The sequence below is a fragment of the Scylla paramamosain genome, chromosome 27 (assembly GCF_035594125.1).
Source record: "Scylla paramamosain isolate STU-SP2022 chromosome 27, ASM3559412v1, whole genome shotgun sequence".
Classification (NCBI taxonomy): Eukaryota; Metazoa; Arthropoda; class Malacostraca; order Decapoda; family Portunidae; genus Scylla; species Scylla paramamosain.
Genome location: NC_087177.1, coordinates 13121809 through 13139140, shown reverse-complemented (window position 1 = coordinate 13139140; position 17332 = coordinate 13121809).

Genomic DNA, 17332 nt, shown 5'->3' with positions numbered 1-17332 from the left:
CCGCTGATGAGTCTGATTAAGATGAGGCTCATTAAAGATTTATAATGTTATGCTTTTCAAGTCTTCCAAGGAAATAAAAGAATGGAAAAAAGTGTTGTTGTTTCCAAAACATATGTAAAAAAAAATGCGATGAAAAAGGAACGATACTGTTTTATATGAGAGAGAGAGAGAGAGAGAGAGAGAGAGAGAGAGAGAGAGAGAGAGAGAGAGAGAGAGAGAGAGAGAGAGAGAGAACGCGATGGATTATACACACAAACACGCAAACACACACAGACAGATAAGCAAACAGAGACAGAGAGCAAACACTGAAACACACACACACACACACACACACACACACACACACACACACACACACACACACAAGCCCCAGTAGCTAACTAATCACGGTCTTATAATTATTGAAGTTGTTTACCTTTGTACAAGTTTCTTCTCTCCCCTCTGGAGTGTCTACATCTCTTTGACGAACATTTACCCAAACTTCTCCCCTTCCACATTTTTTTTACCTTCTTCTCCTCCTCCCGTTCCTCCTCCTGTTCCTCCACTACCCTCGTACTTTCCATCTCCTCCCCCTTCGCCTCTCACTCTCTACAAGGGACATTTTTGTGAGGGTAATGTGCTCCCTATGAAGAATATGCATAGTGGCCAAGATGATGAGGTCACTTTTGAAACACTTCGTCACCCTTGTCATCTTGTTTCTTAATTATGTTGTTCTTTTGTGTTCATAATTCATGTATTTGTGTTTCCTGTGTGGTGCCGTGTTGCGTGTTGGGCTGGAAGCAGGGTGCCCGTGTGTGTGTGTGTGTGTGTGTGTGTGTGTGTGTGTGTGTTGTGTGTGTGTTTGTGTGTGTTTGTGTTTGTGTTTTAGTATGCCTAAGGGAAGCTGACAGGAATGCTGCGTCTGGTTTTTGAACTAGAAATATCTGACTATTTGTGTTTCTCCCTTTCTCTCTCTCTCTCTCTCTCTCTCTCTCTCTCTCTCTCTCTCTCTCTCTCTCTCTCTCTCTCTCTCTCTCTCTCTCTCTCTCTCTCTCTCTCTCTCTCTCTCTCTCTCTCACACACACACACACACACACACACACACACACACACACACACACACACACACACACACACACACACACACACACACACACACACACACACACACACACACACACACACACACACACACACACACACACATATATATATATATATATATATATATATATATATATATATATATATATATATATATATATATATATATATATATATATATATACACACACACACACACACACACACACACACACACACACACACACACACACATATATGCATACATATAGTGTTTTTGAGAATAAAATATTTGAAAGGGAAAATAGAAGATTGTAGATCCATTCGAGGCTGTCAGATATTTTTGGAGCCACGGAGTTTTAAAAGTTACTGTGAACGATTTTCGTGTGTGTGTGTGTGTGTGTGTGTGTGTGTGTGTGTGTGTGTGTGTGTGTGTGTGTGTGTGTGTGTGTGTGTGTGTGTGTGTGTGTGTGTGTGTGTGTGTGTGTTTGTTTGTTTGTGTGTGTGCGTGAATGCTGGCGTGCGTGTGTCCGCCTCCATACATGCACTATCCAAGCCACGGGGCACACTACCATTTTTGGCCATATCTTCCAGCCCACAGCCCTCCACTCACTCACCTCCCCTCCACTCCCAACATCCTCCACCATCTCCCTCCCACCATCTTTCCAATCCACCAATGTGGTACCTTCTTCAACAACCAATTATGCAAGGCCTTACTCCCCCTACCCCCCATCGCCTCTCTTCTCCCCCTCTCCCTTTTCTCACATCCCTTCCTTCCTCCCGTCTCTCCTACCCCCCTTTAGATTATTGAAGGGATCGCCCCGCCAAGAATATTGCTCCTGGTCTTGTGGGATCAGACTTCATGTGGGAGAAATTATGTCCAGGGGTGTTTGTTCATTCTCTCTCTCTCTCTCTCTCTCTCTCTCTCTCTCTCTCTCTCTCTCTCTCTCTCTCTCTCTCTCTCTCTCTCTGTTTTTTCCGGTTTTAGGATTTTTTTTTAGTATTTTCTTACAATTCTTGTTTTCCTCTGATTATTTTTATGTTTGCTTTATTTTTGTTTCTCGTTTTATTTCATTTTGCTTTTGTTGTTGAAAGTCACGTATTTTTCTTCTTTATTTTTTGTTTGTGTTAACTTCCCTTGTTTTTCATTTTGCCTGTTTTGTATTTTTACTTCATTTCTTCACATGATTTTTCATCAGTTTTCCATTTGTGAGATTTTATTTTCTTATCAACTAATGAATAAGTTCTTTTTTTTATTGGTATATTTTTAGTATAAGATTTATTTATCAGATTAGTTTGAGGCGTTCAGTGGTGGGGTTACACACACACACACACACACACACACACACACACACACACACACACACACACACACACACACACACACACACACACACACACACACACACACACACGCATTCTTTCTCATCTTTTCTCTTTTCATTTCCCAAAGGAAGCAACAGCCGTAGTGGTAGTATAGCTTAGTATTCCTTTGTAATTTATGTGTTCCGCATCTGAAGTGAGCGGGGAGAGAGCCTTCTTTTATTTGTGTCCTGTTTTCCCACACATGGTATATTAGTAAGGAGATCTATAGGTACCGTATTGAGAAGCCAGTATATAATCTTGTATCTATATCCATATAAATGTATGTTGTTTTGTCTATCTGTCAGTCTGCCTGTCTGCCTGACTGGCTGGATGAATGCATGGAAGAATGGATGAGTGGTTAGATGGATAGATGAATGTCTATCTGACTATGTTCGCTTTTGTTTGTATGTCTATCTAGTCTCTCTCTCTCTCTCTCTCTCTCTCTCTCTCTCTCTCTCTCTCTCTCTCTCTCTCTCTCTCTCTCTCTCTCTCTCTCTCTCTCTCTCGCACACACACTCTCCACACACACACACACACACACACACACACACACACACACACCTTGTAAGCCCCCTGTGCTAAATAGGGAATAAGCAAAGCCGTCAGAGGACCTGCTTCCCTACGCCTCTCTCATAATTAATCACAAATCCCAGCTGAGACGAGGACGCTTATAGGACAGCGAAGCCAGGTCACTCCTACACTGCCCCTTGAGGCGACGACCCACCCTCCTCAGTTGGGCTTCCCCTCTTGGTTTCCCTTCTGTACTTCCCCTCTTGGCTTCCTCTATTGGATTCTTCCCCTCTCGTCCTCCTCTCGTCTTCCCTCTTTGGTGACGGTAGAGCTGAGGGCCATGTGGAGTAGTAGAGTAGGTGAGGGCAAGAGGTGAGTAGTGTGCAGGAGAACAGGAACATTTGCTTAAGTTAGGTTAGGTAAGTTAGGAAAGGTTTGGGTTGGTTTGGTTTGGTATGGTTAGATTAGGTTTGGTAAGGTTAGGTTCGGTTGGGTTAGGTAAGGTTTTGTTAAGTTAGGTTAGGTTAAGTTTGGTTATGTTAGGTTAGGTTGATTTAGGTTTGGTTAGGTAAGATTAGGGAGGGGAAGGTGAAATTGAGTTAAGCAACACTAAAGGTGAAGGAGAGAAAAAGAAAGGAAGGGTAAAAGAAAAGGAAGGTTAGATAAGGTAAGCTGGGGTAAAGTAATTTAATTCAATGTGATGTAAGGTAAAATAAAGAAAAGGAAGGAAAAGGAACACTAAGTAAGATACGGTAAGGTTTCTCTCTCTCTCTCTCTCTCTCTCTCTCTCTCTCTCTCTCTCTCTCTCTCTCTCTCTCTCTCTCTCTCTCTCTCTCTCTCTCTCTCTCGTCCTCTCTGTGTCATTTATAGTGCAGCGTTGATGGTTTTGAAGGGCTAGGGAAGGGGAAGGGATGAAGTGGTGCGGACGTCAAGGTTATGCAGTCTCTTAAACCCTCTCATTGCAAGGAAGGAAACTGGAGCGAAGGGAGTGAGAATGAGAGGGAGCCAGATGAACTCAGGAAAGGTGCATGAGTGGACTGGACCAATACAAGTAGAAAGAATATTGAAATGCCTATGCAGTGTTATGGATTAATGCATAGTGCGTAGGTAGGTTGGTTGGCTGCTTGAGGATGATGAAAAAGATGATAAGAAAAAAGAAAACGAAAGACAGAATTGCTTACGAAAGAAGAGGAATATTAATGTTTGTACGATGATGACGAGAAGGGAGAAAAAATAGGACAAAAAGAAAGAATAAAATAAAGGGTTACGTGTATGTTATCTCCTCTTTTTACTTTCCTCTTTTGTCTTTCTTTTTTTTTATCTCTTCCTCCTCTCTCTCCTGTACATTTCCGTTGTTTCCTCTCATGATTTTTCCCCCTTTCATCTCGTGTGTAATTCGTATTTTTTTCCCTTCTTTCTTTCCCTTTCCCTTCCAATTTCACTCTCAACAAACACAAGCTATTTTTTTTTTGGTGCGTTTTTTCTTCATTACACGCTAAGAAATGGAGAGAGAGAGAGAGAGAGAGAGAGAGAGAGAGAGAGAGAGAGAGAGAGAGAGAGAGAGAGAGAGAGTTGGGTTAGCCGCAGGGAATTAACACAGTTTCCCCCTTTGGTTACTCTTAATTAATATACCTCTCATTACTGGTCCTCGTTTTCCTTTTACTTTCTCCTTTCGCTTGCATTTATTCTTTAGACACTTTTTTCTTAAGGGTTTTCTGTTACTTCCTTCTTTTATTTATTTATTTATTTTTATTTATTCATTTATTTATTTATTTATTTTATTTTATTTTTTGCTTCCTGAGGTTTTTCTATTTTCATTCATATTTCGCTTTTTTTTTTTTTATCTCTCTCTGCGTTTCTTTTCCTGTGTTTCTGTTGTTTCCTTTATACTGTTGGTTGTTGTTCTTGTCTGAGTCATATTTGTATTTTTTTTTTCTTTTTTTGTAACGCTAAATTTTCGCTTCCTTATTTTGTGCGCCGTCTCTTTCGTCTTTTTTTTTTTTTTTTAACTGTGTTTATTATTGATTATATAAACTACTCCTCTTCTTTTCCACCTTTCCGTAATTTCTTATTCTCTTTGACTGCTTCATTCTACCTTCTTCTGCCATCTTCCCACTGTGTTTTTCTCTTTTTTTCTCTTTTATTTATTTATTATTTTTTTTCAGCTGTTCATCTGCTTATTTTCATCCTTAGCATGTCCTTTTTGTTTTTTTTGTGTTATTTTTCTGTATGTAACCATGAATATATAGGTAATGAATGTGATATATTTGTTATCTATTTTATATAATACAGTAGACCCTTGCCTGTTACATTACGGTTTTGTATACCTATTGTATTATTCTTGATAATTGATATTTTATTGTATTTTTTTATGATTTTTTTTTATATATATATTTTTCTTTATGGTTTCTCTATTTTGCTTTCAGTCACCGTGCAAGTAAAGGTGATTTTTTTTTTGGGTAGCGTTCTCTGGGTCATCGGTTTTATTAAAGGAAAAGAGAATATTAATAATCTCTTCCTCAGATATTTATATTTACATACTTTTCAGTGAAGAATTTCGGGGAATTTAATAATCCACACATCCACCTCTCCCTCTCTCTCCCTCTCACTCACTCTCACTCTCTTTCTCTCTGGGCAAATAAACTCTTCCAACAAAAATGGTACTTCGTGAAAAAAATAATGGACTCCTCCCCCCTCACCCCCTTTCCCTTAGAGGCCCAACTGAATAGTTAAATAGTTCAATAATTCCCCACAAAATTGAAGCGCCTGCCTCGCTCCGGGCCGCATCCTGCCAGTCAGTAGGTCAAGCAGGGAGTATTCGCTACGGTATGGGAAAGAAAGTAGTGTCAGTCTCTGTGACACTCCATGTCTATTCCCCATCAACTTAATTCATGGCAGGTGTCGTACGGCAAGCATCTCTGCCAATTTGCAGTTACTGTGTGATGTAAAGCCATACTGAAACTGGTGTCTGTGTTTTTTTGGTAGTCCTCGTTCATTCCCGTCAACTTGTGCTTAGTGGTTCATGTCAGATAAGATCCTACTGAATGCTACACCTCAACGACCTCCGTCATCTTGCATTTTTTAAATCTGTCATGCACTAAAAGCATAATGAAGGTAACATCAGTGTCTTTGATAGTTCCTTTCCATCTCTCATCAACTTGTGTTCTGTAATTCATGTCTTTATTGAATGTTGGACGTCAGTCACCTCCGTCAAATTGTATTTTAGTTGTCTATGTCATGTAAAGGCATATTGAAACTAGTGTCAGTGTTTTTGACACTTCTTGACCATCCCCCGTCATCTTGTGCTTAGTAATTCATGTCAGATTATACCATATTGAATATCCTACGTTCTTTGCTGTCTATTAAGCCATGTGTGTCACGTAAGAAACTAGTGTCTGTTTCTTTTGGCGCTCCACGTCCATCCCCCGTCAACTTATGGTCAGTAATTTCTGTCTGGTAACACTCAGTTGAATGTTCTACGTCAGACACTTCAGTCTACTTGTGCTTTTAGAAACCCGTGTCATATAAAACCATATTGAATTTAGTGTTAATGTCTTTGGTGCTCCCTGTCCAGCCCTTGCCAACCTGTGTTTGGAATTTCAAGTCAGATAAGACACTACTGACATTACACATCAGCCTCTACCGTTCATAATTATTACTTCATTATCTGCGTCACTGAAAGCCACACTGAATACACATTGAATACACGGCTTTTCTTGATAATTTTTTTCGTTTTTTTTTTCTTTAGAATGGGAAACGTAGCGTGTGTTTTTTTTAATATTTTTATGCCTTTGGTCGGCCTTCTTCACGCATCTTCGTGTTCTTATTCTTATTTTTTTATTTTTTTCATTTTCTTGCTCTTATTCTTGTTGTTGTTCTTCGTCTTCCACACTCTGTCACTCCTCCCTCTAAAAAGTTATGATACTAATAGTAAAAATACCATCAACACCACCACCGCCACCTATACCTGATACTCAGCGTTGAAATACGTGTGTATACTTTGTGGTCCAAGCCTTCGTTTTTTTTTTTTTCTTTTTCCTCGCATCACATGGAATTCCAGCGACGCATTTATATATTTTTTTCGTCTTTTTTTATCCCCACCCAGGCAGGCAGGCAGGCATATATGTTACTTTTTTCTTTTATGCTTTTTTTTCTAATGCCTCAAATTTGGCGAATGTGTGACAGTACATATTTATAGAACAACTTTTTTGAAGGGTAGGGTATTTTTTCTTTTCTTTCATTTCTTTTATTTTTACGTTATTTAAATTTTTGTTGCGAATCATGGAGTTTTTTTTTTGCTTCCTTTTTTTTTTCGTTTAGTTTTGCCCTCATTTTTGTTGCCCTGTGTGTGTGTGTGTGTGTGTGTGTGTGTGTGTGTGTGTGTGTGTGTGTGTGTGTGTGTGTGTGTGTGTGTGTGTGTGTGTGTTTACCTGCGCTCGTCAATTTTTCTTTTTTCCTTATATTTTATTTCCTAGTTTTATTTTTCTTTGTAATTCATTATGTGCGCTTTTTCTTCTTTTTCCTCCTCCTCCTCCTCCTCCTCCTCCTCCTCCTCCTCCTATTCCTTCTTCTCTCCCATCCTTTCTTGATCATCATCATCTTGTTCTTGTAATTGTTCTTGTTCTTGTTCTTGTCCTTGTTCTTCTCCGTCTTCGTCTTCGTCTTTGTGTTTGTCTTCATCTTCGTCTTCTCTCTTTCTTCTCGTTTCTCGTCTTCATCTCCTTTCTTTTCTTCTTTCTTCTTCTTCTTCTTCTTCTTCTTCTTCTTCTTCTTCTTCTTCTTCTTCTTCTTCTTCTTCTTCTTCTTCTTCTTCTTTTTTTCTTCTTCTTCCTCCTCCTTCTTTTTCTACTGCTTCTGCTTCTTTGCCATAAGTTAGCAGGGAAAGTAAGCGAATTCTGTGTAATCTGACGGAAGTTATGATTATGATGTGGACTTTAAGCTTACTTTTGATAACCTTGTGAGCTGAAGAATTTTTGGGAGAGAAGGGAAGGGCAAGAGAGAGAGAGAGAGAGAGAGAGAGAGAGAGAGAGAGAGAGAGAGAGAGAGAGAGAGAGAGAGAGAGAGAGAGAGAGAGAGAGAGAGAGAGAGAGAGAGAGATGGAGACAAGGGTAAAGAAAAGTATATTGTGAGGGAGATGAAAAGAAGCAAGGAAGGAAGGAAGGAATGAGAGAAAAAGGGAAGATGAAAGAACATTGTAGAGGAGAAAAGGAAGGAGAGAAAGGAAGAGAGGAAGCGAAAGAGGGAGAAGGATGGGTAGGAAGTAAAGGGGGAGATTAGAGTGAAGATGGGACTAAGGAAGGAAGCAGGGAAGATAATGAGGAAGTAAAAGAGACTGCATTGAAGAAGGAAGGGAAGAGGAAGAAAGGAAGGAAGGAAGGGAAGAAGAGAAAATTATTGAAGTTCCAAAATACAAAAATATATAAAAAACGAAAGACAGTGAGAAAAAGAGAGAATGAAGGAGCGAAGAAAAGGGGAAGTAAAGGAAGGAAGAGAAAGAAGAAAGATGAGAATTAAAGCATTGTGTAGGAGATGAAAGTAAGGAAGAAAGGAAGCATAGAAGGAAAAAAGGAAGGAACGCAGGAAGGAAGTAAGGGAGAAAAGAGAATAAATGGATGAATGAATGAAGGAAGGAAGGAAAGAAGGAAGGAAGGAAAGAAACAGCATACTGATTTTCATGTATTCCTTCTTTGACATCATTCCATTTTCCCCCCAAAAAAATCTTGTATTGAAAACAAGGAACAGAGGAGAATAGAGGAAGAGATAAAAAAAAAATTTTAAAAATTAAAAAGGAATAATAATTAGTGTATCTCTCTTGTTCTCTTGTTCTCTCTCGTCCACTTCCTTCTTTTTCCACTCCTGGAGACTAATTTGAGAGAAGGAAAGAGAAGAAAGAGAGGCCAACAATGAGGGAGATACGAAGGAAAAGAAAATGAAAGGGGAAGATAAAAGGAAGGAAAAGTTAAAGGAACTGAAAAAGAAAGAAAAATGGAAAAATTAAGATAAAGGGAATGGAAAGAGTAAAAGGGAAAGGGATGGAAAAATAAAGGAATAGACAAAGTGAAGAAAATTGAATGAAAAGGAAAGAGAAATAGAAGGAGAAATAAAATCAAATAAATTAATAAGAAAAAAAGAATGAAAAGAAAGGAAAAGGTAAAGGGATGGATAAAAAAAAAGGTTAAGAAAAGGAAATAGAGGAAAAAATTATTGAAAAGGGAAGGAAAGGGAAATAGATGGAAAAAGAAAGGTAAGAAAAGAAAAAAAGAAGAGAAAACGAATGAAAAGTGAGAAAAAGATAAAGGGAAGGAAAAAACGAACGTAAGGAAAGGAAAAGGAAGGGAAATGGGAAAGAAAATGAAAGGGAAAGGAATAAAAAGGAAGGCAGGAAAAGGAAAAGGAAAAAAATGAATGAAAATGGAAGAAAATGGAAAGGGAAGGAGAAAGAAAGGAAAAGTTAAGAAAAGGGAATTAAAATGGAAGAAAATGGAAAGCGATGAGAAGAAAGGAAAGGAGGAAGGAAAAAGGAAAAGGGAGGGAAAAGGGAAGGAAAAAGAAGGAAAGGGGAAAGGGATTAAAAAAGAAAAGAAAAGTGAAGGAAAGAGAACCAAAATGGAAGAAAGAAAGATAGAAAAGGAAAAGTAGGAAAAGAAAAAAGAATAATGAAAATGGAAAGGAAAAAGAAAGGGGAGGAAAGGAAGGAGGGGGGAAAATTATAGAGTAGGCCTGCTCCTCATGTTTTCCAGTGTACCTTCTGTTTTTCCTCGTGAGGGCTCGTGTTTACATGTCATTGGCAGCGCGGGCGAGCCTCGGGTCAGCTGGGGCTATTGAATAGAGTAAATTGGTGACCTGTTTTCGGACTCGCCCAAGATGAACTCACCCGAAAATAGACTCGAAAATAGATAGATAGATTCCTGACGGAGACGCTGAAGGAAAGATTTTCGCTATTTCATTTTTTTCTTCACTTTTGTCTTTATTTTCCGTCTGTCTGCCTGGCTGTCTTTTTGTTTGCTTTTTGTTTGTTTGCCTCTTTGTCTGAATCTCTCTCTCTCTCTCTCTCTCTCTCTCTCTCTCTCTCTCTCTCTCTCTCTCTCTCTCTCTCTCTCTCTCTCTCTCTCTCTCTCTCTTTCTCCCCCTTCTTCCCGCCCCTGCTCTCCTCTCCCCTTCCATCTCTACCCCTCCCTCCCTTACCCTCTCCCCCTAAAGCTATACGTACACCTTCCTCCTTCTGCGTTCAAAATGGAGATGGGCGTCAGAAAGAATGCCATTAAGGATGCTGGGGTGTGTGCAGGATTGCCCGGCGACGCGCGTTGTGCTGTGTGGGTGATCGTTTGCCATTCCGACTTCTTCCTCCCAGATTTCAATTAATCAACAGATCCATTGTGTGTCGGAACTAAGCCAAGCCTCCGATGTCTGCTTTACTCCTCCCCTCCGTCCTTCCTTCCTTCCTTCCTTCCTCCCTTTCTTCCTTCTCCTATTCTCTGTTTCTCATTGTGTGTCTGTGTGTGTTTCTCTGTCTCTGTTTCTGTCTGTCTCTCTGTCTCTGTTTGTCTCTCTCTCTCTCTCTCTCTCTCTCTCTGCTACTATTACTGCTCTCCTTCTCTTCCTTCACTCTCTTTCCCTCTGCTTCCTTCTACTTCCTTTTCCTCCTCCTCCTCCTCCTCCTCCGGTTATGACACGCCGACTCTTTCATTCCAACACACCTTCTCTTCTACTGCACCTTTTCCTTCCCCTTTCCCTTTTCCTTCTAGGCAATCCGAAAACACTCACACAAAGAGAGAGAGAGAGAGAGAGAGAGAGAGAGAGAGAGAGAGAGAGAGAGAGAGAGAGAGAGAGAGAGAGAGAGAGAGAGAGAGAGAGAGAGAGAGAGAGAGCTATCCATTCCCAACGTGATTCCTCCTCAGCCCCTTAATTCTCGCCTCTTCCGCCTCCTCCTCCTCCTTCTCCACCTCCTCCTCTTCCTCCGCCACCTCCTCAGCCTCCTCCTCAGCCTCCTCCAGTGCTCCGCGTATCGACTAGGAATGACGCTGTAAAGATTGGTAACAGGTCTGTGGGCTTCCCTGCGAGCGAGGGTCGTGAGGGGAATGGCGAGGGGAGGATCACAAGGGGTTATGGATTACTCCCTAACGCACTAAGGACGCCCACTGCTGCCGAGGGGAAAGGAGCTGCTGTCCACGCCTCGCCTCCCGGTGGAAATGGACGAAAGGGAGCTTCCTTGAACTCCGCCAGCTTGCAGTGTTCAAGAGCCACGTGTTTGGTGTTCCTTGGCAAGGTAGTGACTGGTTCCTGCCATAGGTGTACCTGTATGCTCGTATCGCCGTCACTCACCTGTCACAGCCTCACGGTACAAAAGCCTGGCTAATGGAGGGACGTACGCGAAATATGGGACCATTTTCCGAAATCCTCCTAAATTTCCTGGGATGATATTTGTGAGCCTTGCATTTCTTTGGGTTATAAAAATGTTGCGACTTACGTACCGTCCTGGGCATTGTGATCGTCCGGCCCGAGGAGAGAGAGTGAGGCCGGACCCTTCAAAAGCGTCCCGTCGCGTCCCTGGAGGGCGGCGGCCTGGGGCTTGGCCTGCCACTCTGCCCTACACAGATGGAGCTTTTAGCCGGCCTCCCTGCATGAATGGCCCGCTGCACCGCCCTAAAAGCCTGTAAAACATTCTCGACGGATGACAATAGGCCAGTGTGTGTGGGATACGCGGCTCCCCGGGCGGCGGAACATGAAATCAGCCGTTCACTTGCCGCACAAATCAATTCATGAAAAACACAACCATTTCTATTATCCTTCGGGGATCGAACCCACAATTCTGGAACGAGGACGAAAAGACTTCACAAGAGGGAGGAAGAAAAGTGCCTGTCCCGCTCTGCCTGCTTACTCATTCCCCAGCGGCGGTGTGCAGGGAGGAGGAGGAGGAGGGGGAGGAGCAGCAGCGAGGCAGTCCGGGGTCAGGGTGAGGATGGTGAAGAGGGGGAGATCTTGCTGGACATCCCTCCCTCCCTCCCTTCCTCTCTCCCTCCACCCGACTCCCTCCTCTCTCTCTCGCTCTCCCTCCCTCCCTCCCTGCACTCCGCGTCAGAAACAAACGTGGGCGATGAATGTCCGTTGGAGTCCCGTGAGTAATCGCAGTATCTCCTCACTCCATCATTCCTGACACGTTTCTCTCTCTCTCTCTCTCTCTCTCTCTCTCTCTCTCTCTCTCTCTCTCTCTCTCTCTCTCTCTCTCTCTCTCTCTCTCTCTCTCTCTCTCTCTCTCTTCTTACACAGCCTTACCCTCCTCTAAAAACAGCACTCCTCTCCCTCACCTCACGTCTCTCACTCATTACACCTCCTCGTCCCTCCCACATCGCCGCAAACACACTCTTGAGACGCACGAGTAGAAAAGGACACGAAAGGAAATCAGAGTCGTAATCGAAACGAGAATAACGTAAATACCAGACAAGAATTTCCTGAATTTGCTAAGAATTGGCTGGCGGCGTGAAGTTGGAAATGTTGCTCAGATGCGCTGGATCCCCGGCCTTGCTGATTGAATTTTCCTGGAGGGGTCTGGAAGCGGGGGAGAGGAGTGGCCGAGTCCGGGAAGCCGCAGCCATGAGAAAGGAAAGGGTGTAGAGAGAGAGAGACAGACAGAGAGAGAGAGAGAGAGAGAGAGAGAGAGAGAGAGAGAGAGAGAGAGAGAGAGAGAGAGAGAGAGAGAGAGAGAGAGAGAGAGAGAGAGAGAGAGAGGCGTAGATTTACAAGCCACTCCGAGTTACATAAAATCTGAGTTACATAAAATTTCAGAGCTGTCAGGATCTTTTTAGTACATTTTCCGATGCTTTTTCTCCTCTAAGTTTTGCATCAGCGGAGGCTTAACGTTCTTCCCGGCGGGCATTACCTCCAGGCAAGGAAGGATGGAGGCGGTTTATCCTTTTCCGCGAGTTATTAGTGGCTTGTTCCGTATTGATAAGTGCTATATTTTACAGTATCTTTAAAGCTGCTCTTACTGCTGTGGCTGGCTTTTGTTAACACTCATAACTCTTTAATTTTGTCAACATTTTACAGATCATTAAACTTCATGCTGGTACAATTGTTTCTTCTTAACATTCTGAACACTGGGAAAAAAAAATTCTTTGCATGGACACAGGAAAATAAAAAAAAAAATAAGGTAGGAGGTTAATTGTGTGTTTTTGAGTAAGAAATATGTGAAAAGTTGTTTGATATTATGAGCATAACAGTTGTAGAGTAGTGATAGGATAGAGAATTAGAAGTTTTCACTCAGTTTATGTTACATAAGTATTTAGAGATCGTGGTGCAAAAGTGGGTGTCTAAAAAGTTGTAGAAGAAAAAAAAGTCTCACAATGAAATGATAGAGAATGATAGGTAGTAGTACAAGCTGTAGGCTATTATTGGAAAAAGAAAAAAATGAGCTGTGAAAAGCTCAAGGGAGGAGAAATGCGACAGGTGAGTCTCGTGTTGCAAATGGTTCTTTACCTGCGTGCTGAAAAAAGTTAGTAATTTTTTTTCTTTTATCGCAGTAAATTTCAGTGGAGAGTTTATCTATATAGATATATTTGCAGATTGATTTATTTAATTCATTCGTTCATTAATTATGTATTTGCTTATTATAGGACTTTTTTTTAATGATGAATGCAGGGAAAGTGTTTTATTTATTACCACTCTGAATGACGAAACATTGAAAGTAAGCAGTATTAAGCAAACGAAATCTGAAGCGTTTAACTTGACAATGCATTATTCATGAAGGGAAATCTCAATATGCAAAAAAAAAAAAAATAAATAAATAAAGTATGATCGAGATTAAGAGAGCAGGAAATATTTGCGTCCACTGAAAAATTATACATCACGAAGAAGAAATCTCGTTATAGTATTATTGATAGAAAAACTGTGATGGATATAAGAGATTTTTTTATCACCGTGGTAGGAGAAAAAGCTTAGATAATGAAGGTCTCCCAGCTCCCTCCCTCCTCTGACTCTCGCCTGAAAAAAGAATGGATTAGCTTCGGTGGCCGCGGATCGGGGAGAGGAGAAGGACACAGGTAGGGAATGGGGGATAAAAGGTGATGGGTGTGAATGGGGAAGGCTCATGCGTAGTGGCACAGGTAGAGAAAAAAAAATGTTCTCCTTTTTCTCTCTTTTCCTCCTTCAAACACCTTCCTTCCCTCCTTTCTTCCTTTCTTTCCTTAGCTTAGGTCACAAAAGAGATTCTCCTCCTTCTCTTCTCTCTCTTTCCTTCTTCTTCAGACATCTTCCTACTTTCCTTCCTACTCTCTTCTTTCCTTTTCTGTTTGATATGTTTTATTTTCTTCCCATCTTCAGACACCCATCCTTTCCTCCCTGAGACTGTTTTCCTTCTCTTTCTAGACACCGTCTCTCCCTCTTCTTCTTTTTGTCTCCTTTCTATCAGACGTGTTTCTTCTCCTTCTCTTTCTCCCTTCGTTGTTGTTTTTTCTTAATCTCTTTTTAACACCCTACTTTCGTTCCTTATTCTAAACTTCCTTTTCTTCTCTCCCTTTTCCTCCTTCTCTTCCTCTTTTCTTTCGCTCTTCTCTCCCTCAAAGATAATGAAAAAGAAAAAGTTGAAACATGAAGGGAAAAAAAAAGGCTAGGTGTTTGTTATTTGTTTTCTATTATTAATGCAACCATGTATAGTAATAAGTAGATCAGAGGTCATGTGTGTTGACATTACGAGTAAAAAAAGAAAGAAATATGTACAAAATATAATCTGACATTTGCGTGGGAATAAATAAGAAACTGACATTGAACAGAAAACGTAAAAGAATCATGAAAAAATAAAATGCATGAATAAGCCGAGATTAAAGGTAAAAAAAAAAATAAATAAATAAATAATAATAATAATAATGAAATGATGATAATAATAATAATAATCATAACAATAATAATCATAATAATAATAATAATTCAGTGAGGATAATAAACATGACCCATTTTTTTCTTTTTTCCCGCATCATCTCCACTGAAAAATAAGTCGAGTTTATTTACGCTTATGCTTATAAATATTCTATTTTTTTCCTTCCTCCCATCCGCTTTCCTATTCCGCTTCTTCTTAGTCTTCGTCCTAGTTTTTCCTCCTCCTCCTCTTCTTCTTCCTCCTCTCTCTCTCTCTCTCTCTCTCTCTCTCTCTCTCTCTCTCTCTCTCTCTCTCTCTCTCTCTCTCTCTCTCTCTCTCTCTCTCTCTCTCTCTCTCTCTCTCTCTCATGATGAAAATATCGGAGGGTGATTTAAATTCCAATATAAGAATTCGAGGCATTACAGAAAGTATATGCAATCAGAAAATCTCATGAAGCTCATATGTGGAGAGAGAGAGAGAGAGAGAGAGAGAGAGAGAGAGAGAGAGAGAGAGAGAGAGAGAGAGAGAGAGAGAGAGAGAGAGAGAGAGAACATAAATAATATAATACATAACACACAGTTGCAAGAAAAAGACGTTAGAAAAGGAGAGACAAAGATAGGGAGAGAAAAAAAAACAAGGAGAAAAAGGGAGAAGTAGAAATGCTTAGAGAGGGAGAAAACAAGAGAGCAAGCAAAGAATGGAAAGAGGAGAGGGAGAAGAAGAGGAGGAGGAAGAGGAGAAGGAGGAGGAGGAAGAGGAGGAAAAATTAGACGAGGATGAGGAAGGAAAGATGCATAACACAAGCCTGAGAGAGTCTGCAACAAAGCGATGTCTCTCTCGATTTATGAGCTGGAATAACCACAAGAAAGAATCAAAACTTGAATCTTCACTAAGGAGAGAAACGAGAGCAAGAAAAGACAGGAAATAAAAGAATGACGAGAATGGGAGGAATCATAAGTAAAGAGAAAAGGGAAGAGAGAAGGATGCGAGAAGTGAAGGAATGAGAAGGAATAAAATAGTCATGAGGGTAAAGAGTTAAAATAAAGGGAGGGTGTTACATAGGGAGTCGCCGAGGGGAAGGGTGAAGGGTGAGGAGAAAGGGTGTTCGGTCTTGCCTTCTGACAGCTTAAGGGTCCTCGGTGGGAATGAGAAATGTGCCTGCCAATGGGATCCCTGTGTTATTGTATATCGTTAAGGAGAGTTATTTGTCTTGTTTGCCCAGTTGTGCTTTGCGTGTGTGTGTGTGTGTGTGTGTGTGTGTGTGTGTGTGTGGTCATTATTATGAAAGAATGTAGTAGTAGTAGTAGTAGTAGTAGCTGTGCGTAGTAGTAGTAGTAGTAGTAGTAGTAGTAGTAGAAATATTGGTAATAGATGTTGTTTTGTACTATAAGAGTAAATGTTGATAATAAAGAAATAATAATTTGCAATGCATTTAAATTCATATTTTCCGTTCTTTGAAAATCAAAATTGCGCAGAATAATTCACAACACAATATATAAAACAAAGTTACAAAAACAACAAATCATAATAATACAAGAAACAAATTTTGTGCCATGTTTCTGTCTGTCTGAATATAATATGTATCTGTTTACCTAGAATACGTCTATCCGCTTGCTTGTCTGTCTGTCTGTCTGTCTGTCTATATTTGTTTGTCTGATTATGTGTCTCTCTGTCTTCATAAAATATGTCTGCCTCGGTTTACCTGTCTGTCTATCTTTTTGTTTGCCTGTTTGTCTTTGTCTATCTGTATGTGTCTACCTGTCTGTCTTTTTTGTCTTTTTTTCTTGTCACTTTATTATGTTTGTCATTTTACAGTTGAGTTAAGAACTTAATATAATTTTATAACAAACAAACTCACTGTGTCTCTCTCCATCCTTACCTTTTGATCTGTTGGAAACTTTCTCTCTCTCTCTCTCTCTCTCTCTCTCTCTCTCTCTCTCTCTCTCTCTCTCTCTCTCTCTCTCTCTCTCTCTCTCTCTCTCTCTCTCTCTCTCTCTCTCTTAGGCACACGCACACACACACACACACACACACACACACACACACACACACACACACACACACACACACACACACACACACACACAGTACCCAGCACACACCACTTTTTTGCACCACGCGTCCGCACTCTCGTGTCTAAATTGGTGCGATATACCGCCTCGCTATCTTCCGAGGGTCTCCACACTCCATCCCCTTCCTCCTGTACCCTCTGCCCCTCTCCCTCTCACTCCCTTACTCTCCCTCACCCTCCCCCACCACTCCAGCAATACGGAGATAGGCGGGGGAAGCTGTGGGTCCCGAAAGCGGTGCGATATTTCAAACGTGGAGGCAAAACCATGCTATCCTATTACTGCTTGTCTCGCTTCGGGATAATGGAGTCACTTCAGAGGGTTGGGTATTATTTTTGTCCCCAGCGAAGTCACACGTATACGTAAACTCGGCTTTTGGAATATTCACGTTTTGTTTTGGGGAGGAATTCAGGGTGTGTGGGGAAAAGAAAAGGGGAGGAACGTGTTGGTTAGGTTAGGCTGGGTTAGGATAGGTTGC